The 22,031-nt window shown below is 35.9% G+C and overlaps 1 protein-coding gene and 1 pseudogene across 2 annotated transcripts in view; one reads left to right on the forward strand and one right to left on the reverse strand.

Moving 5' to 3' along the window:
- The window catches only part of GPHN (gephyrin), a 709,158-nt gene that overhangs the window by 579,290 nt on the left and 107,837 nt on the right, over nucleotides 1-22,031 (reverse strand).
- On the forward strand, nucleotides 4,396-20,376 carry LOC306653990 (cytochrome b-c1 complex subunit 7-like; annotated as a pseudogene). The gene has a single exon. The product of its transcript is annotated as a cytochrome b-c1 complex subunit 7-like (transcript).

Below are 22,031 nucleotides of genomic sequence, written 5' to 3' on the forward strand. Positions count from 1 at the left end.
AAAACATTAGTCCCTGGAACACTACTCAGCAATCAAATGGAATGAAATACTGTTTGAAGCAATAATAAGGACTACACCTAAAAAATATCATGCTGGGCAAGAAAGGTTTTATACAAAAAATTTAATTCCATTTACATAAAAAAGAAAATGAGGCACAACAAATAGTGAAAAAAAAATTAAGCAGTGCTTGTCTAAGCACGGGAGGACTGACAGGAAAGGGGAAAGAATTCTTTGAAGACACAAACATTCTACCTGTATTAGGAACAGAACTAATTTATCATGTATGCACTCAACTGTCAAAACTGTTCTGCTAAGATATGTGAAATTTAATATATGTAAATAATACTTCAAAAATATTAACCATAATAATGAGTGGAGAAGGAAAAGTATGGAAAAGCAAAATTTAAACAAAAATGCTATAATGATAAATTTTGTCTGCATGATGGGTATATTGGATTCATTATACTGTAGATATTATTGTGTTAACTGTGTGTGATAGTCATCATTGCATTGCTGAGACCAAAACACCTAACAAGAACAACTTGGAAGAGGAAAAGTTTGTTTTGGCTCACGGTTTCAGAGGTCCACTCCATGGTGAGCTGACTCCATTGCTCTGGGCCCAAGGTGAGGCAATACATCGTGGCAGAAGGGCATGGTGAAGGAGAGCTGCACCATTCATGGCACCCAGAAAGCAGAGAGAGAAGAGGAAGGGATTGCAGGGAAGATAAGCTCTTCCAAGGCATGTCCCCAGTGACTCATCCCCTCTAGCCATGCCCCACCTACCTAAGGTTATCACTTATTTAGCCCATTCAAACTAGGGTGGACCTTTTAGATGACAGCTCTCATAATCCAATCATTTCACACCTGAATATTCCTGCATTAACAAAGGAACTTTAGAGGGACACCTTATATCTAAACTACAACATTTCACTTCACAATACAAACTATATTTAGTCTATCTCCAAGAGTCCCCAAAGTCTTAACAGTTTCATCATTTCCCAGAAGTTGAAAGTCCAGTCTCTTCTGAGACTCAAGGCAAACTCTTGGTTGTAAGTCCCCATAAAAATCAAAAGTAAGTTACATATAGTCAGTACACAATGGCATAGTATAAACATTTCCATTCTAAAAGGAAGGAATAGGGTCACAGAAAAAAAGGGATGGAAAAAAAACTAGATTAAAACCCAGGGCAAACAGGTCCCAAAACTCTGCATACAGCATGTAGGAGCCACAGAGTTAAGATGTGCTCTCCAAAGGGCTTGATCAGTCCCTCTCCTTTGGCCTTGCTAACTGCAGCACACATGGCTTCTCTTTTAGCCTGGCTCTCTGTAGGCAGCAGCTTTTCTTGGCAGATAGTTCCCATTACTGGCAACTCCTACTTTCTTGAGTCTCCATTCCAGCTTCAACTTTACCTTCACAACTTTACACCCTCTCAGGGGCAACCTACTGGGATTCCCACCCTGCTACACTTTACCCAGTCATCTAGGTCTTTGAAATCTCATGGGAAACTTCCATGACCCTTAACTCCAACATCATGCATTTCTGCAGAACCAAAAGCACAGGATGATGCCAAGGTCTACACTGGCTTGATCCAGACTGCAATGGCTTCTCAGAGTCTGGGCAGCTAAACATGGTGAACATGGTAAAATAACACCCTAGTCCCTCCCACTTCCCACCATCCCATGAAATTAGGGTGCCACCACAATCCTTCTCAAAGGAATTTTCCCTTCTACACCCATGAACCTGCAATGGATGTGATCTTGCAAATTCATAAGATGCTCTCAAGCCATCCTTCCCACTGCCTCTGTGCAAATTATCTTTAGCTGTGGTAATGTCAACATCTACACCTTTCCAGGCCTGTTTTATAGGCACTTTTCTGGCCAAACCGCAAGGTTTTAAAATCTTTCCACTTTGCTTTCTACTCTGGAGATTTTCAACGGTCAACCTGACAGATTAGTCAGTCTATCAACTTTAAATTCTGCCTCACATAGTCTCAGGATATGGAAAATTATGTAGACGGTTGTTTTTTTTTTTTTTTTTTGTTTTGTTTTGTTTTTTTGACACAATTTAACATGAATGACCTCTAGTCCAATTACCAATAGAGTTCCAGTTCCCCTCTGAAACCTCACAAATACACTCAAGTAGTCTACATTCCCATCAGCATTCTCGTCTTCTGGGCTCCCACCAGAATTGCTCATTAAACTCTGCTTACAACATTTTAAGACTTCTTCATCCTGCATTTCCAAAATTTTCCAAATTCCTCCCATAAGCTATTTCCAAAGGCTTCTGAACCACATGATCAGGTTACTCACAGCAAGAACCCTACTTCTTGGTATCAATTTCTGTGTTAGTCTGCTTTGCATTGCTGTGGCCAAAATACCTGATAAGAGCAACGTAGAGGAGCAAAAGTTTATTTTGGCTCATGGTTTCAGAGGTTCACTCCATGGTAGGATGACTCCATTGCTGTGTGCCCTAGATGAGGCAGAACATTATGGGGGAAGAGTCCCCATTAACCCACCTTTTCCAGCCATGTCCCACCTGACTATAGTTACTACCCCATTAGTCCCATCAAATGAGGATGAACCAATTAGTATACAGATCTCATCATCTAACCATTTCACCTCTTATTATTCCCACATTAATATAGGAAATCTTGGGGAGGGAGGAGAATACCTCATTTTTAAACCATAACACTTTATACATTCTTTAAATTTTCCAAAATAAAAAGTTAAAACTAAAAGGAAAGAAGTAGAAAGTATGTATAGGACACATGGGAGAATAGAAAGGGATGCATTTTATTAAGAGAGAACACTTGTTTTAAGAAGTGATAACTTGGATTAAAGACCTTCATATAAGTTATTAGTACTGGGCCCATTTGGTAGATTTTAGACATACAAAGGTAAAAAAAGGCCATTTCAGAAAAAAGAAAACAGTGTAAACAAAATGATAAACATACTATTGGTGTTGGACTGCTTAAGTATATAAGGTCAAGGGAAAAAAAGAATAAGTCATAAAAATTAGATGGGGAGAGCACCTAACAATCAAAAAGCCAGAAATGTCAGGCCACAGAAAACATGCAAGGCAACAGGGAATTACTCTATACATTTCAGTATGGGAACAACTGGATAAGAAATAAACTTTAGCAGTAATATGAAGTAATACAAAGTTCATAAATCTCCCTATAACAGATGATGATGAAACAGCAGGACAGGGAGGACAGGGAGTAAAGGACATAGACATTTGAGTAGATATTCAGAGGCTAAGACTTCAAAAGAACAAACATCAAGTTATACAGCTCTAGAGAGGTTTAAACATTGGAAATTCTTCTTCTTAGCACAATATAATACTGAGAAAACTAACCTACTAAAACAAAATATGTTTGATGCCAGTTTTTTAGTCTGATGCCAATTTCCTCAGGATATATGACTGCAAGTGTTAATTTACAACTCAAAGTGTCAATCCAATTAATGTTGGAGTTTCAGTTTTGGATATTTTAAAAATAACCTTGTTATGGAACTACTAGAAAAGCATAAGCAAGGATTCCAGATTTGCCACTAAGTACTCTAAATAGCAATGAATATATTTTCTATGCTTTGTAACTTCAACAGAAATGTTAAAACAAAAGGGACTTATTTTGATGTTAAGGGCTTCTTATTCAGTACATTTCTTTATTCAGTCCTACCACCACCAACACTACTAATGGCATTGGATATGAAAATAATGCTTTATAATCAAGGCAGTTAACTTTAGTTAACAGAAGTCATAACTCCTCTCACATAACTTCTAAGGAATAAAAAAAGGATGGGGCACATAAATCAATTACCAGTAAAAATCACATTGCATATATTTCAACTATATTACCTTATCTAGATTTTATTTAAAGGTTAGACTCAGTTATTAAATCTATTTTTATGATCTGAAAGGCTAAGTGATAAAGATTCTTCACTTAACCAAACTTTAGTCAGGCTATTTTTAACTAGAATCCTGTTAAGTTAGTTAAGCCAGAAACCCCTGCAGTCCTGTCATTTCCCCTTACTAATTTTCCATCCACTGACTCTCAACTTGCTCAATGAGTATAAATTTCCACTTGCCCATGCTATATTCAGAGTTGAGCTCAACCTCTTTCCCCACTGCAGTGGTCCCAATACCTAGGACAATGATGAACAGTCATCATTATAATGCTAACCAAGTATCATTGAGTAATTTTTTTTGTTTAACACAAGGACAAACAACATCATCTATCTTAACAAGAACAAAAACACAGGTTTAAATTTAAAGAATAAGTAATTTTAAGACACACAAGCTCTTCTGAGTATAAGTTGGAATTATTTTCTGAAGATCTAAATTTTTAAAAAATTTTTTTAAATTTTTCTAATTTTTTAAAAAAGATATCTAAATTTATATTTTAAATTTATTCTAATTATAGCCAGAAATAAAATTTTATTCAGGGAGTATTATTCAATAAGGTAGAGTAATTTTTTTGACATCTAATCTTACTAATTTATTACTCTTAAAAATTCTTAAGATTTAGGACCAAACGTGGTGGCACATGCATGTAATCCCAGAGGCTCCAGAGAGTTCAGAGCTAGCATCAGCAACCATGAGGCGCTAAGCAACTCAATGAGACTCTGTCTCTAAATAAAATACAAAATAGGACTGGGGATGTGGCACAGTGGTCAAGGGCCCATGAATTCAATCCCCAGTACTCCCAAAAATTAAAAAATAAAAAAGATTTATAAGTATAAGCTCTCAGAGAAGACAGCCAGCATCTCTTGGAAATCTGTTTCTGGTGCTTTTCTTTGGCTTCCTTCATTCTCTTGAACAAAAGCTTAACACATTCTGCAGTTTTGTAGTGGGTAACTGACCCAGGCTGGGATATAAAGTAAGGACACTCTCTGTAAAAATTAGTACCTGGGGCACTGCACCTGGTGTGTCCTCTAGGACGCACCCAGAAGGCCACGCTTTGCTCCTGGGTCAAAATGGTGACCAGGCCTGCTGTTGCAGCATCAGGCCGGTGGCTGGACCATATTTGAAAATGGTATTATAATGCTGCAGAATTCAATAAACTAGGGTTTATGCGAGATGATATATGAGGATAAAGATGTAAAAGAAGCCATAACAAGGCTTTCTGAGAACCTTTATAATGACAGGATGTTTCACATTAAGAGAGCCCTGGACCTGACCATGAGGCAACAGATCTTGCTTAAAGAGCAGTGGACAAAATACGAGGAGGATAAATTCTATCTTGAACCGGATCTCAAAGAGGTTATCCGGGAAAGAAAAGAAAGAAGAATGGGAAAAGAAGTAATCATGTAGTTGAACTCTGTGGATATAGCTGTCCTCATAGATTTCTATGAAGTTGGTTAAACCTGAAACATAACAATTTAAAAATTATTTCATCTGCATATATATTACTTTAAATAAATATCTATCATAATAAAAAAAAATTAGTGTCTGGGAAAGGGAGAGAGTTCTCCCAGTTCCCACCAGCAGGTTTCCAGGGAACCTAATTAGCACCATTCACTCCTTCCTTTTAGATTATAAAGGACTTTCCCTAGGATCTAACTACTTTCTTTTGAAGTGTAAATGCCTATGTGAAGGTTCCAGGCCCAAGGCTAGAGATTCACCCCAGGCCTTATAAGAGAAGCCCATCTCCCTTATCCAGCTAGGCTTTTGTAAACACACTTCCTGCTTGAAAACCCTTACACACAATCATAATATTGCATTTTGAAACCTTGTGCACAACTATGTATCGTTTTAGAATAGAAAATTTATGACACTAGATAGCCTACAAATGTTGTGAAAAACTGGTAAGGGGCGCTCAGAATTTGGAGCACTAATCTCCTCTGGGCTCACCAGTGTAAAATAAAGTTTGGTTTCTCCCACTCTTCCAGTGCCCTTTGCAGCTTCTTGCGTGATTCCCATTACAGTTTCTTATTTTTCTCAGTATGCTGCTTCTTCAGAGGAATATTCTGGTGTTAATGTGTCAGGTCCTCAACCCTCCTCGGCTTTTGCCTGGCCCCACATTGATACTTGTGTAATGACACAATAAATGTGCTGCCTCCTTGTCTCCAGCCGACTACTCTGGCCTCGGGACACTCTGGCCACAGACTTGGCTGTATCAGTCTCCACCATGGGATCTGGGTCCTCTATTCCGGCAGATTCAACCCTGGGAACCCTTCGCCTGATCCCCGTCTTAAAGCCATCAAAATTTGTTTGTGTACCAAGAGGGCAGATGGAAAGGGATTTCTTATCTTCAAGTCTCTTCTTTATTGCTTCTTGGCTCTTCCTGCAGGCTCAGGCGCCTCAGGCCCCTGCTTCTCCGACTTCCGCTGCTTCTCCATCTCCTTTCCCTCATTCTGTTTCTGCTTCCATTCCCCGGCCCAGCCCACCTAGTTCTCTGCCATGAGGTCCCGCATATGCCGATGTGTAGGGAGTAACCAGCCCAACCATCAGTGGCATGTCCCAGTAAGGAGTATGGTATAGCAGCCCCATTCCCCACAAGTAGTGGGAGATGATGTTTCACAATTTTCTGCATTCAAACCTGAATTGATTACTAACCAGGAAAAAGGGTTAAAATGCCCTAGGCATCAAGTTTCTGCTAGAACCTGTTAGCTCCTTTCACATCTCTGTCAAGGCTTACAATGAAATGTAAATGGAGAAAGTCAGAAGGCGCAGTGGGAGACCAGTCTCAAACCCAAGGGAAAAAAGTGTCCATTTTAAATTTCTCCTGGGCTGCCACACAGAACATTTTATCTCTCCCTCTCACCTCTTCTCTCTGCCCTTCTCTTTCTCATTTTCTCATGCTATAATTAATGGCCATTATTCATTTTTCTTCTAGGACTTTTGTGTTTCTTAAATGCTATATTTTTGAGCTCATAATTTTGATCCTACATACCTAGGTTAATGATTTTTGATCAGTTCTTTTTATCCAACTCTAGAGTTATTTTTGAACATCTGTTAAATTGCAATGGAGATAAGCATTACAAGGCCTTTGCCTTTGTGTTAAATATAAGTGCACATAAAAATTAAAATTTAAAAAAATGGATCCAAATACTTTAATTCACGTGATTTAAAAAGGTTCAATTTAAATTGGGTAAACTAATAGAAGTAAAATGTCTTTAAAATTAACTCAAAGTCTCTAGGTGGTCAAAGTAATAAAATGTTGATGTTTATAAAATGTCTAACATCAATTTTTCTAGGACTTTTCTTCAACAGGAAAAAGACGGCAAATACTGTTGGTACACTTGTCTAAAATATCAGTTTTTTTACACTTGTCTGATATCTTGGATTTTTTAACAATAAGATGAGTGAATATCGTGAAACATGAAAGCATTTTGCCACACAAAAGGAAAGTTAAAAGCTTTCTCAGCCTTTCTTTGATTCATGTTTTAGATATAGTGTTAAATTATGTTAACGAATGTTCATATAGACTCAGGAATCAATATATGTAAACTTCTTAAAATGACATTTAAGAAAAAATGTAATGCACAGTAGCAAAAATGGGACAACAGTAACTGAGATTGGGGTCTCTGACCTCATGACTGTGGCATGTCTGGTGCCTGGAAGTGTTCCTCTGCAGGGGCACAAGATGCCTAACTGCTATGGCAGTACCCTCCCTGGGGACACTCTATATAGAAATCCTATCAGCTCTGATATTGATCTCAGGCACACAGTTCTTGGGCAGGAAGGAATTCTTTTGCTAGATGACCAGTGTTTCATCAGCTCCTTTCTCTGGTTCCTGCCTACCTTGCAGTAACTTTGGGCAGTGGACTTCCTTGAGAGCTACACAGAGCTCCTAACATTGCACTTTGCAGCTGTGAAAAAAAAGTTATGTAGATGTCCTAGTCTCTGTAACTTTCCTGAAAACAAAAAGTAATGCTTACATAGTCTTTAACCTAATAATAAGACATGTATAAAGATTGCTGACATAACTCTTTAGATCTGCATTTCCATCAGAGAACAGAGCTCCTTCTGATCTCAGCTTAATCTTCAAAATCTGTGTTTATAAACCTTAATTTTCTAATACTCCTTTGTCCCTCACTGAACTTAAGAATTTGGTCATGCTGGTCATGGCAAAGGAGAAAAAAATTAGCTTCAGAATTAGAACATTTTACCTAAGATTTGTGAAGAGCCACGCCTTACCTGAGATCAGGCTCTGCCTCCCTTCTCACCCTGCTGCATGTTAGAATGACTCCAAAGTAAGCCAGACTTTAACTCATTTACAGGGGATATAATGAATAACTCAGCCAAAATTCAAGATAGTATTGCACAAACTGAATGTTTTACTGTTGGTGATTCCATTTTGTATTTTCCTTATAAATTCTGTTGCCTGATTAATATTTTGCAGAAGTACACCATAGATTAACTTGAAATAAACAGTAAGCCATCACCTATAGGACAGATAATGTAGACTCCAATTAGAAAAAAGGGGGTAAATAACTGTAAAGTTATAGACATTGAAGTTAAAGCCCAGTACTCTTACTTTATGTCTAGTGAGACTGGGTTGCTGGATGGTTAAGATCAGACTTAGAGATTGAGATTAAATACAGAGGCCAAGAAAAGCCAGTATTTGAGTCTTGCTCAGTCAGCCTGAGTCCAGGGAACAAGAGGACTTCTCTAAGGAGCTTTGAAACTCTGGGTCACACGACCTCCTGAACAGGGAGATTGATGAGGCCACTAGAGAATGAAAAGCCACTCAGTGCACCTGCTGCAGAGGAGGGTCAAGGAAAAAGAGAGACATCCCTGGTGCTTTCAAGGGAAGCCACCTCATTGAGGAGACCCTGCCTAACGGGTGGCACTAAAGCTAAGGCTCTCAAGTTCTCTACGAGTGACCCCTGTGGGAACTCAGCTGACTCTTTAACAGACAGGAACAGGTCACTTTGACCAGATTGATTTTTAGACACCTAGCAAAACAGTTAAAACCTAAATGTAGCCATTCTTGGGCATTTAAAAGAAATAATAGTTAAATGTAACTTAAGATGTACACTTGTGTTAGCCCACTAGAACAAAGACTAAAAGCTACAAAAGAGAGATTCTTAGGCAAATGTGCCTGATAACTACCAAGAGAAACTGCTAGAGTCAGAAATTTTAGTCAGTTTAAGTCCTACAGACCTTCCTAAGCTACACAGGTAGGCTTAATCTATGTTTGCTAGTATGATTATCCAGCCCTAAGTAACAGAAGTATAGAGATCTCTACTAAACACAGGTTATACCAATAAAGGGATATTTTACAAAATCAGATGACATTAAGTAGCTTAACTATATTTTCTGGGGACATCAATGACATTAAGAGTTAAATGTTGTGTTTACATTCCTGATAACCTGGACAATGTTAAAGTTCCCAAATAAAGGCCTTGTCTTCTCCAGCCTTTGCTAGGCCTTGTTATGGGAACAACTTCTCAGTTCTTCCACCCCCTAGTGAGGAATTATTGATTTCTGTCACCTTCATGATATTCATTGGCATGTTCCAGATTCTGCAACATTTATATTGTATTAATCTCATTTCAGTACTCATGTCTTTTTGTTCTCTCATAGAAGCACCCACCCCCAGATGCCTTTATAACCTGCTCTTCCCCAACCATACTTCTACCATGGACCCTTCAATTAACCCGATTTCTAAAAAAGGGAACTCCAAACTGCTTACCCACAATACCCTCTTCCAGCCTGAAGAAGCCAGATTGGTCATCACCCCCTTTCCCTACAGCAGTAAAGGAGTTCCTAAATTAGAGGGGTGAATGAAGCCAGAATTGGGGACAGGCAGTTAGTGTAGAAATAGGGGATCAGTCAAATCGAGGAAATGAAGTCCATGAAAACCATCTGCCTCTGGAAGTCTGGAAGTTGAAGCTGCCCCTGGGAGAATGGACTTTTTATATCTTACCTGCAAAACCAGCCCTAGTCACTTAGGCAGGAAGGAAAGAAAAGGCGGGAAAGAACTGGAGAACAAAAGATTTTCTTATAAAAACAGAAAAGGGGGAACGTAATGTAATATATAAAGCTGCTACCCCACCCTTTCCATTGCAGCCATTTCCCCGCCTCCCAACTACTTGTCAGTCTGTGGGCATCCTAGCTAGCTATTGGTTCATCAGTCAGCTTGCAAGTATCCTTCTCTGTTATTGGTCCCGTTAGCCTGGCGGAATTCAACTGCTTAAGGATAGCTACCCCTCCATCTTTTCTCTTGCTTTCTCTCTCCTACTCACTTTCTTTCTTTCTCCTCCTCGCTTTTCCACTCTCTCTAGTGCACACCCTTTCTCTTTTCCTCTTATTTTCTCTCTTACCCTGCAGGGAGACACTTTGTTTCTTTAATAAACTCCCTTATGTGATTTCCTGTGTCTGGCGTGGCTTTCGTGGGTTTTCTTACATTCAGTACTCAAAGTACAATCAATCCACATTCTTCACAGATTCAGTATTTGTGAATTCTCCTACAAAATAAAAATTTATTTGTAACCCCAACATTAATACTGTCAGCACTTTCACAATCACTTTTGAGTTTGCTCAGCATGGGGAAGAATTTGAATCACCTGACTCACATGCTCTCAGCTAAAGCTGAACAGAATGAAATTCTTACCTTGGTTCAGCTCTCATACTATAAAGAAGTATTCTTTTCACACTCTAGTGCAACACTGTTCTCATTTTTGTGACTTTTTTTGTTTAGAATGGCCTGTTGGTATAGTTTGGAAGAGGTGTCTAGTGTTCTTAAACACAAGATGGTTAAGATATGTCTTAAGAGAAAATGCATGAGTTACAAAAACTTTCTTCAGGCATGAGCCATACTGTTTTTGGACATGAACTCAATGTTATTGAATAAGCGAAGTGTATTAAATAAGTTATCTTACAACAGAAACACATGTTCAACAAGGATATGTATTGACAAGGTTGAAAAATATTATGACCAGAGGTTTGTAGGTACCTGACCCTGCAATTCCCTTATGAGAAATGGTTCAGAATCTGCTAATGTAATATTCACAGCAGCTTCACAGAAGAAAACTACTGCAAGCAACAAGAACCAACTGCACTTAAAATACTGCCAAACACTAAATAATGATTAATTACCTTTTCTATTTTATTGCATTTAATTCATAGGAGGTACTCAAATATCCATTGAAATACTTACCTGAATAAAACAAAAATAAAAAATTGTAAAAAGGAAGACAAATTTCAAATTATTTTTATAAAACAGGTATAACATTGGCCCCCGAACTTCACAAAATTGCACAAACCTTACAGATTAATGGCAATTGAGAATAACAATGTAAATATCTTAAGTAAGATAAAAAACAAAATAAAATGCATACAAAAAGGGGTATGCATACTCTAAAATTAAAGGGTGATTTGATATTTTTTAATACATTAATAAAATCCATATTAACAAAGTCAAGACAAAAATTATACATTCATTTTCATAACTGCTTGAAAACTCAAGTGACAAAATTCAACATCATTCATGTTTAACAAAAAAATAAATAAAAATAAAAAGTATTTAAAATAAAAAATACTTTCTTAACCTGAACATATAATATGTGGGTGTGCACTCAGTTAGCCAGCATCTTACTTAATGAGAAACTGCAGATACTTTCACAATTAATATCCCTCAAAATCTTTTCCTTGAATTAGAATAAGGACAATCAAAATTTTACATTTTTCTGTTCAAAATTTGTACTTCCTACTTCTGTCAAGTAAAAACATTTAAAAACAGTAGTAATGAACACTCCTATCAGATCATACTTCCTAATTCCACTTTCTACAAACGACACTTCTTCCAGGTATAGGATGTATTTTCACAAAAAGAGCCAAGGATGTGTTTCTTATAAATTCCACAAATAAATGGGAGTATGCCTATTTATCTTTCCCTGCCTGGATTATTGAACTTAATATAAAGTCATCCAGGTTCATCCATGTTAACACAAATGACAGGATTTCCTCCTTTATTTTTCTTTTTATGAAGGCTTAATGGTTCTCCATTGCATATAAATACATTTTGTTTCTCCATTCTTTCACTGATGACCTCATAAATTGACTTCATTTCTAATCTAGCCTAACTAATGGTCCAATGAACATGGGAGTGCAGATACCTCTCTGACATACTAATTTCATTTCCTCTGGATGTAAATACATAAATTGAACCACTGGATCATATGGTAGTTCTATTTTAAATTTTTTTTTTTTTTTTTGCAGTGCTGGGGATTTGAACCCAGGGCCTTATGCTTGCGAGGTAAGCACTCTACCAACTGAGCTATATCCTCAGCCCCTCTATTTTTAATTTTTAATTAAAATTATTAATTTTTACTTTTTTGAGGACTCTCCATATCATGTTACATAATGGCCATACTAATTATAAGCCCACCAAGAAGGTAAAGGAGTTCCTTTTTCTCATCATCGTGCCAACACTTATTACTTTCTGTTTTTAATACAGTTATTCTAACAAGTATGAGGTACTCTTTCATTATGGTTTTAATATGTTGGTTACTGATGTTGATCATTTCTTCATAAAACTGTTGGCTCTTTGTTTTTGTTGCCTGTTTGTTGGCTATTTGTATTTCTTTGAGAAATGTCTATTCAGGTCCTTTGCGCATTTTTTAAATCAGATTGTTTTCTTGCTATTGAGTTGTTTGAATTCCTTATCTATTTTGGATATTTACTCTAATGAGATATATGATTTGCAAGTATTTTCTCCCATTCTATTTGTTACCTCTTCTCCCTGTTGACTGTTTCCTTTACTGTACAGAAGTGTTTTTAGTTTGACGTCAATTTTTGCTTTTGTGGTTGTATCCAAAAAAGCCTTTACTTATACCAAACTCATGGAACTTCCCCCTGGGTTTTTTTTTTTTTTTTTTCCCTACTAATTCAATAGATTCAGGTCTTACATTAAAGTCTCATTTATTCTGAATTGATTTTTATACGTGGAATGAGATGACAGTCAAGGTTTGGGTATCCCTCCAGGGTCCATTGTAATTGGTGGCTTGGTAAAATAGGTGGCAGTATTGGGAAGTGCTATGGAACCCTTTGAGAGGGACTGCATATTTAAAAGGTCAGAGGCCTTTAAAAGAATACAGGGTTTGTGCAAAGTTTATTTATTTTCTATTTTAATAATGTGTCCATAGTTGAAAATGGGGTACTAGAGCCTCCAATATCATTGTATTGTAATCTACCACTTTCTTCAGTTCTATTAACATTTGCTTTATAAATATTTAGGTGCTCTGATTTTGTGTGTATATATCTTACAATTATCATATCTTACCATGAATTGGCCCTTTTATCATATATAATTACCTAATTTATCTCTTTTGATAACTTTTTATTTAAAGTCTATTTTATCTGACCTAAGTTTACCTATTCCTTTTCTCAGTTGGCTTCTGTTTGCATGTAGTATCTTCTCCTACCCTTCACCCTTCAATCTGTATGTACTTTAAGGTGAAGCGAGTCTCATAAGCTGCATACACCTATGTATTTTTAGTCCATTCAGTCACTTTATAGCTTATTCTTGAAGAATTTAACCCCTTAACATTATAGGTAACTATGGATAGGATTTACTACGTACCCCATTTTCTTAATTGCTTTCTGATTTTGCAATGTGTGGGTGTGGGTGTATGTAAGGATACTTAGTTGTTTTTCTCTAGCTCTCTTCCTCTGTGATTGGACAATTTTTGCTAGTAGTATGCTTTGATTCTTTTTATCTTTTGTGTATTTATTGGTGTATGTGTATGTGTATGTGTATGTGTGTATGTGTGTGTGTTTACCATAAGGTTTACCTAAAATAGAGCTAACAGGCTTTTAACTCTTTCATTGCATAAAATAAATCTATACTTTTATTCTGTCTTCCTGCTATATTTTAGACATCACAATTTACATTTTTATATCATTTTATATCCTTTAAACAATTTAGTGCACTTATTTTAAATAATTTCCTCTTTTAAACTTCATACCAAAAGTATGAGTGATTTATAATGGGTGGGTGATTATGTTATTAGTCTGAATTTGACAGTATATATAATTTTACAGTAAATTTTATACTTCCACATATTTTTGTTCTTTTTCTATATGACAGTAGAATGTATTTAGATATATCATGCATACATGATAACTTCTCATTTTTGTGGTTGCACATGATGTGGAGTCACACTGGGCATGTATTCGTATATGAATACAGGAAAGTTTCCTATTCCCAACCATCTCCCTTCCCCCCACTCTTCCCTATCCAATCTGGTGAACCTCTGCTCCTTCCACTCACCCCAGCCTATTGTGAGTCAGATCTACATATCAGAGAGAACATTTGGCCTTCAGTTTTTGGGGATTGGCTTATTTCACTTAGCATGATAATCTCCAGTTCCATCCGTTTACCAGCAAATGCCATAATTTCATTCTTCTTTATGACTGAATAACATTTCATTGTTTATATATACCACATTTTCTTTATCCATTAATCTGTTGTAGGGCACCTAGATTGGTTCCTTAGCTTAGTTATTGTGAATTGAGTTGCTATATAAACATTGATGTGGTCACATCAGTACAGTATGCTGATTTTAAGTCCTTTCAGTATATACCAAGGAGTGGGATAACTGGGTCAAATGGTGATTCCATTCCAAGTTTTCTGAGGAATCTCCATACTGCTCTCCATAGTGGTTGCACCAATTTGCAGTCCCATCACCAATGTATGAGTGTACCCTTTTCCCATATCCTCACCAACATTTATTGTGACTTGTATTCTTGATAATTGTCATTCTGACTGGAGTGAGATGAAATCTCAGTGTAGTTTTAATTTGCATTTCTCTAATTGCTATTAGCGGTGATCATTTTTTTCATGTATTTGTTGAATGATCATATTTCTTCTTCTGTGAAGTCTCCAGTTCTTTTGCCCTCTTATTGATTGGGTTATTTTTTTATTTTTATTTTTTGGTGTTTTTTTTTTTTTTTTTTTTTTTTTTTTTTTAGTTCTTTATATATCCTGGAGATTAATGCTCTGAGGTGCAGGTGGTAGAGATTTTCTCCCATTCTGTAGGCTCTCTGTCCACATTCTTGATTGTTTCCTTTGCAGCAAAAAAGCTTTTTAATTTGATACCATCCCACTTATTGATTCCTGATTTTACTTCTTGTGCTTTAGGAGTCTTGTTGAGGAATTCAGTTCCTAAGCTGACACAAACTTCCATGTATTTTCATGTTATCAATTATATCCTTTCTTTTCAGCTTGAAAAACTCACTTTAATACTTCTTGTAAGATAGTCTAATGATGATGAACGTCCTTTGCTTCTGTATACTTGGAAAAGCCCTGAATTCTCCATTTCTGAAGGACAGTTTTGATGGTACAATATTCATGTTTGGCAGTTTTTTCCTTCTGCATATTAAATATATCATCCCATTGTCTTCTGGTGGAAGAATCAACCACTAGTCTTACTGAAATTACATGTTATAGATTTCTTTTCTATTTTTACCTTCAGGATCCTCTTTGCTTTTTGACTATGTGATTATTAACACTTTGATTGTAATGCCTGAAATCTGTCATGTTTGGATTTAGTCTAACTAGAGACTTATTATATTCTTGTATCTTTTATATCTCCTAAATTTGGAAAGCCGTCTTCTATTTCTTTAACAAGTTTTCTACTCTTTTCTTGTCTCCTTTATGACCTCATATAACTTGAGAATTAGCTCTCTTGATGTGGTTCTATAAATTCTATGAGCTTTCTTCATTTTTTTTCTGACCATATATTGCTAAATAACTTCTTACAGTTCAGAGATTCCTCTGCTTAGTCAATTCAGCTAATAATGATCTCCACTGCATTTTTCATGTCATTCATTGTATATGGCAACTCCAAATTTTTTATTTTTTCCATAATTTTAATCTCTATTAAATCTCTCATTTTGATCTTTATTGTATGCCTCCTCTCATGGAATTGCTTCTCTTTATTTTCTTGAAGTAAAGTAAGTTTTCTTAAATCAATTATTTTTTTAATACTTTGTCAAGCAGTTAGTACTTTGCCATTTTCTTGAGTCCACCTTCTGGGAGACTATTGTGCTCTTTTGGTTATCTCTCTCTGGTTTTTCTTATTTCTTATTGCCTTACATCGAGGTCTATGTATTTAATGGAAGGCTCGCCTCATGAAGACTTAACAGATTAGTTTAACTGTGGGAAGACCTTTTAAATTGGGGAGTGCATGGGTATCTTCTTAGTGGAGTTCACTGGTTTCTGTACCAGTGAAAGTATCAGCTGTATAGTCTTGGCAGCTATTTTAGCTGAGGTCAATGCTGACCCTGGTATCTAATTTTATGGATGTCTGCAGTGGCTGCAAGGATTGCTGGGGTCTTTGGTAATAACAATGCCTAAGGTCCTCCCAATCTTTTATCCTCCACCAAGGAAACTGTGGCTGATTGGATCCTTCCTGGCACTGCTGAGACTGGTTTGTGGGCTCACTTGCTCTCAGGGTGACAGTGGTTTGGTAAGTCATACAGTGCTATAGCTATAGAACTGAGGCCTGAAGCATGGACTCACATGGAAAGATTACAGTTCTGGGATCTTGACACTGGTGCCCAGAAAGTGAGCATGTCATGTTGGTAACAGTATGCAAAGTGCTGTTGCTATGCAATAGCCAGGCAGCTATGAATGAAAACATCAGCTCACTCAGAGCTAGAGTAGCTCCAGGATCACAGTGAGGTCTAGCTCTCTATGGTAATTAGCCACTGGTTTGGAGCATGAATACAGGCAGCAAGGGCTTGGCTCTGTGGCCAGGAACTAGTTCACTATGATGACAGTTCTGGTGGAAGTTCCTAAGTAGTCACGAAGACTGGGTCTACAGAGCATGCATTTGCAAAGTAGACACAGCTCCAGGGTCAAAGCACACATAAAACTGAAGGAAGTGATGAAGCTTTTCTTAAAGCAGCAACCACTTCTTAGTGAAGCAGGGGTATATAGCCCTGTCTCCCTCTCAAAGGTGAACTTGGGGTAATGGCTGCTGGTTACCTCAGTGGCAAGAAATATCTAAGTCCTTTACACAGGCAACCACTGGGGACCATGGTGGCTTCAACTTAGTGCTAGTATCAGTAGCTTCCAATTTCTTTGCTTCCAGTCATCTCTTTGTGTATCAGATATGCTAATCTCACCAGTGATCCTTTCAATGTTAATTTTCTCCTGTTTTTTTTTTTTTTCCCCTCCACTATATTGCTAAAGATTCTTTAATGGATCTTTATATTAATCAGCTTTTCACTGCTGTGGCCAAAATACCTGAAAAGAACAACTTACAGGAGGAAAAATTTATTTTGGCTAATGATTTCAGAGGTTCAGTTCATGGTCAATCAGTTCCTTTGCTCTGGGCCTGAGGTAAGATAGAACATCATGATGGAAGGGTATGGCAGTAGAAAGTGCTCAGATTCCTTGTGGTCAGGAATCAGAGAGGGAGAGAATGAGGAATCAAGGACAAAATATAGTCCCTAAAATCATGCCCCAAGTGATCTACTTCCTTCACCATGCCTAACTACCTATAGTTACCACCCAGTAGTTCATTCAAATTACTAATCTACCATGTGGATTAATCCATTCATAAAATAACAGCCCAAGTCACTGCCTAAAGGTTCTACCTCTGAACCTTGCTGCATTATAGATCATGCCTTCAAAACATGAAGTTTTGGGGTAACATTTCTGAACTGAAACCATAACAGCCCTTAAGCCCAATCTCGGCTCTTTTGATTTGTAGGTAGACTTCCATATTTGGTTTTTGTTGGAGAGGATAAAGGCTGGTAACTCCCACATCACCATCCTTAGGGAAACATCCCTTACTACTCTCATAGGCCTAATTTAAACTACTAGAAAAGTTACTTAGCACAGTACCTGGCATAATAAGTGATTAGAACAAATGAAAAAGAAATAGCATACAAAAGAAATATGGTTTAACAGTTTTCCCCAACAGATTAAGCAATCAACAAATGCAGAATGCATGAACTGTGATACCGAGAAATTTATTGTTATTTACGTATGTTTTACTGAATTACAGTATTTTTAAACAAGAGATTTTTTTTAAAAGGGAGCATGAAAAAAAAAGGATCGCTTTCAAAATAGTATCAATTATGCTGATGGATTATTATTCAATAGTCAAAATGAAGTCAGAAGAGAAAGAAGTAATATATCAAAATGCTAACAGAAAATCACTGTCAACCTAAAACGGTTATAGTGTACCAAAAGGTGGAAAGAATCTCATCGCAATAACGAAAGTCAAAACAATGACATTTTCAGATAGACAATAAACAAGTTTGTCACACTTCGAAAGAATTTTTGAATACAGTATGCCAAAAATGAGGGAATATGTCCCTGAAAAGAAAGCTATATATGAGTAGAAATGATAACCAAAAACTTGGTAAATATATAAGAAAAGCTAAACAAACACAGTTAAAAACAACATATTTGCTTTAGGGTACAACGAAAAGAACTAAAAAATTGGAAACAAATAAATGAATTTATTTGTACTTATTCACAAGTGATAATTTTTATTTTTTTAGTGAAAGGATGAAATACATCAGAAAATAAAGTAAATGGAACTAAAACCATATCTGATGTGATAAGACCATATTAGTAGAGTGAAAATTTATATGATCAGTGCTACTAATACAGAAATATATGACAAAGACCAAACTCTTCCATGATAAAAACATTTATTTAAAACTTCAAATTAGAAATAGAAAGGAACTTCCATGGCATAAATATAATTTCATAAATTATATTTTATAGAAAAACAAAAACAAAAAAAGCCAGTTTATTTCTTATTCAATAGAAAAAGGATGAAAACTTTCTTCTTAGCATCAGGAAAATGAAAAAGGATGCCTGCTTTCACTATTTATATTTGAGAAATAATAGGTATTCATAATAGGAAGAAAGAATGATACTACCTGTATTTCCTGAAACATGAAACCTAGAAAGCCCTAAAGAATCCACAATGAATCAGAACTATTAAACTATTATAAAAATAAAAATATATATTAAACTATTAAATTTAGCAAAATCACAGGATGTAACATGAATATACAAAAATTAATTATATTTTATACACTAGCAATGAATAATCCAAAATGAAATTTAGTTAATAGTAACAAAAATATAAAATGTTTAGAAATCATTCTCTTTAAAAAATAAGATACCCACACTGAAGATTACAAAATGACTCCGAAAGTAAAGATTTAGCAATTGGAAGACAATACACGTTCACAAACTGGAAAATATACTACTGCTGAGATAGCATTACAATCCGCTTCAAAATTCCAATAGTGTTTTCTGCAGAAATGAAAAATCTCATCCTAAAGATTATATGTAATTGCAAGACACTTTGAATAGCCAAAACAATCCTGTGAAAGATGAACAAAGTTGGAGCATTCACATTTTCTGATTTCAGAACTTATTAGAAAGCTACACTAATCATAACAGAGTGTTACTGGCCTAAGAATGTACATAAAAATCTATGCAATAGAATTGGCAGTCTAGAAATAAACCAATACATTCATTGGCAGATGATTTTTGAAAAGGGTGCCAGACCATTCAATGAAGAATGTTCTCTCAATGAATGGTACTATAACAAGATATATATATGAAAAAGAACTGAGACCCCTACTTGAAATCATTTACAAAAACTAACTGAAATGAATCAAAGATCTAAATATTAAGAGCAAATTCTATAAAACTTTCAAGAAAATAATAATAATTTTAGCAGTGGTTTCTTAGATTTGACACAAAAATACAAAATAACAAAGTGAGCTTCATCAAAATTAAAACTTTTATTCCACAAAAAAATCTATTAAAACTAATAATGGAATTGAGAAAAGTTACAGGAATATTATGAAAATTCTGAGAAGCAAATCAAGAAAATATTTTCACCTAAGAGAAAAAAATGACAAAAATAAACCTGACCATAGAGGTTAAAGACTTCTGTACTGAAAACTACAAAGAGGTATTGAAAGAAATTACATACAAATACACTAAAAAACAACCACATTGAAGGGTTCAACTTACTGTCGTTACAGTGTTAATACTACTCAAAAAAATCTACAGATTTAATGCAATCACTAACAAAATTCCATGGCATTTACTAAAATAGAGTAATCCACCCTATAAATTTACATGGATTCTCAAGGGCCCCTAAATGATTTTTTGAAAAAGCAAATTTAGATGTTTAACACTTTCTAATTTCAAAACATACTACTAAGCTAGAGTAACCAAGTGATGTGATATTTACATAAAGACATGCACACTGACCAACAGAATAGCATGGCAAGTCCAGAAATAAATCCTCACATATACAGTTAAATTATTTCTGACAAGGATATCAAGACAATCAAATGGGAAAAGGGCAATATCCAGCAAATAGAGTTGAGTAAACCAATGGTGTAGGACTATCCACACTCAAAAAACAGTTGAACCTTTATCTTATACCACAAGCAAAAATTAACAGGAGGAACAGAGCAAGATGGTAACCAAGTACAACCTCTCCAGCAATCATTTCCCCAAACAACATCAGATTAAACAGCAATTTATGCACCAAATCACCTTTAATAAAGCTAAGGAGGTACTTTGGTACCTGAATAGCTGTTCGCAATGATATTTTTTAAAAGCTCACAGCAGGCTAGGAATGTAGCTCAGTGGGAGAGCACTTGCCTGGTAGGTGTGAGGTCTTGGGTTCAATTTTCCACTAATGGAAAAAAGAAGAAAAAATAAATAAATAAAAGCCAAGGAAGCCTGGTAACAGACCACAATATCTGCTTTTAGCATAATTATAAGAAAAACCGCATTGAAGAGGGCAAGAAAAAATTGGTTGCCTGCATCAATCCTCCTGCAACACCAAGCAATGCAGTATAGAGACATATATCCTCCACACAGAGAAAGGAAAGGGTCCTAAGTCCAGACATTAAACTTGATACCCAACACCAAACCCAACATGATGAAATCCAATACAGAGCAGAGCACCACAGTGCCTGCCTCTAGGCCATGCCCACAATCTGAGCCTCCAGTCCCACATTAGACAGAAGGCTGGGTCAAGAGACTGCCTCCACCACCATACCTTCAAACTTGGACACTATATATAGAAAATTCCAAGGATTTTCATCAAAAAACTATTAGAACTAATAAATTCAGTAAAGTTGCAAAATATAAAATCAGCATCCAAAAATCAGTAGCATTGCTATATTTCAATAGCAAATTATCTGAAAAAGAAATCAAGAAAGCAATCCCACTTACAATAGTTATCTCCCCGCCCTGCAAAAAAAAAAAAAATACATAGAAATAAATTTAACTAAGGAGGTGAAAGAGCTCTTCAATAAAAACTATAAAACAGTGATAAAAGAATTTGAAAGGCACACCAACAGAAGGATATTCTGTATAAAGAATTAGAAGACTCAATATTATTAAAATGAATATACTATAAAAAGCAATTCATACAATGTAACTGCTTTCAGAATATCAATGATATGCTCCACAGAATCAAAACCCTTTTTTAAATCCTAAAATTCATATGAAATCACACAAAAAATTCAAAAATCTAAAAAAAGGACATATTACCCTGCCTGACTTCAAAATACACTACAAAGCTATAATAATCAAAACAGCATGAAAGTGGCATAGAAACACAAATAGAACAATGAACAAAATAACCAAGATGGAAACCCCCACATCTATGATCAACTGATCTTTGATAAAGGTGCTAAGAACACAGACTGGAAAAAGAACAATCTCTTCCATAAATGATGCTGGGAAAACTAGATACTCACATGCACAAGAATGAAGGCAGACCCCTACCACTCAATTCAAAATGGATTAAACACTTAAATATTAGACCTGACACTATGAAACTACTAAAAGGAAACCTAGGTGAAATACCTCAGAACATTAGAATGGATGAGAATTTTTTTGGATAAGAACCCAAAAGCACAAGCAATAAAAGCAAAAATTGACAAATGGGGTTATATCAAACTGAAAATTTCTACATAGCAAAGGAGAAAATCACAGAGTTGAGACAACTTGTAGAATGGGAGAAAACTGTCAATCATTTATCCAACAGAGGATTAATACCCAG

This window comes from Sciurus vulgaris (genome assembly GCF_902686455.1).
Source record: "Sciurus vulgaris genome assembly, chromosome: 2".
Taxonomy (NCBI): domain Eukaryota; kingdom Metazoa; phylum Chordata; class Mammalia; order Rodentia; family Sciuridae; genus Sciurus; species Sciurus vulgaris.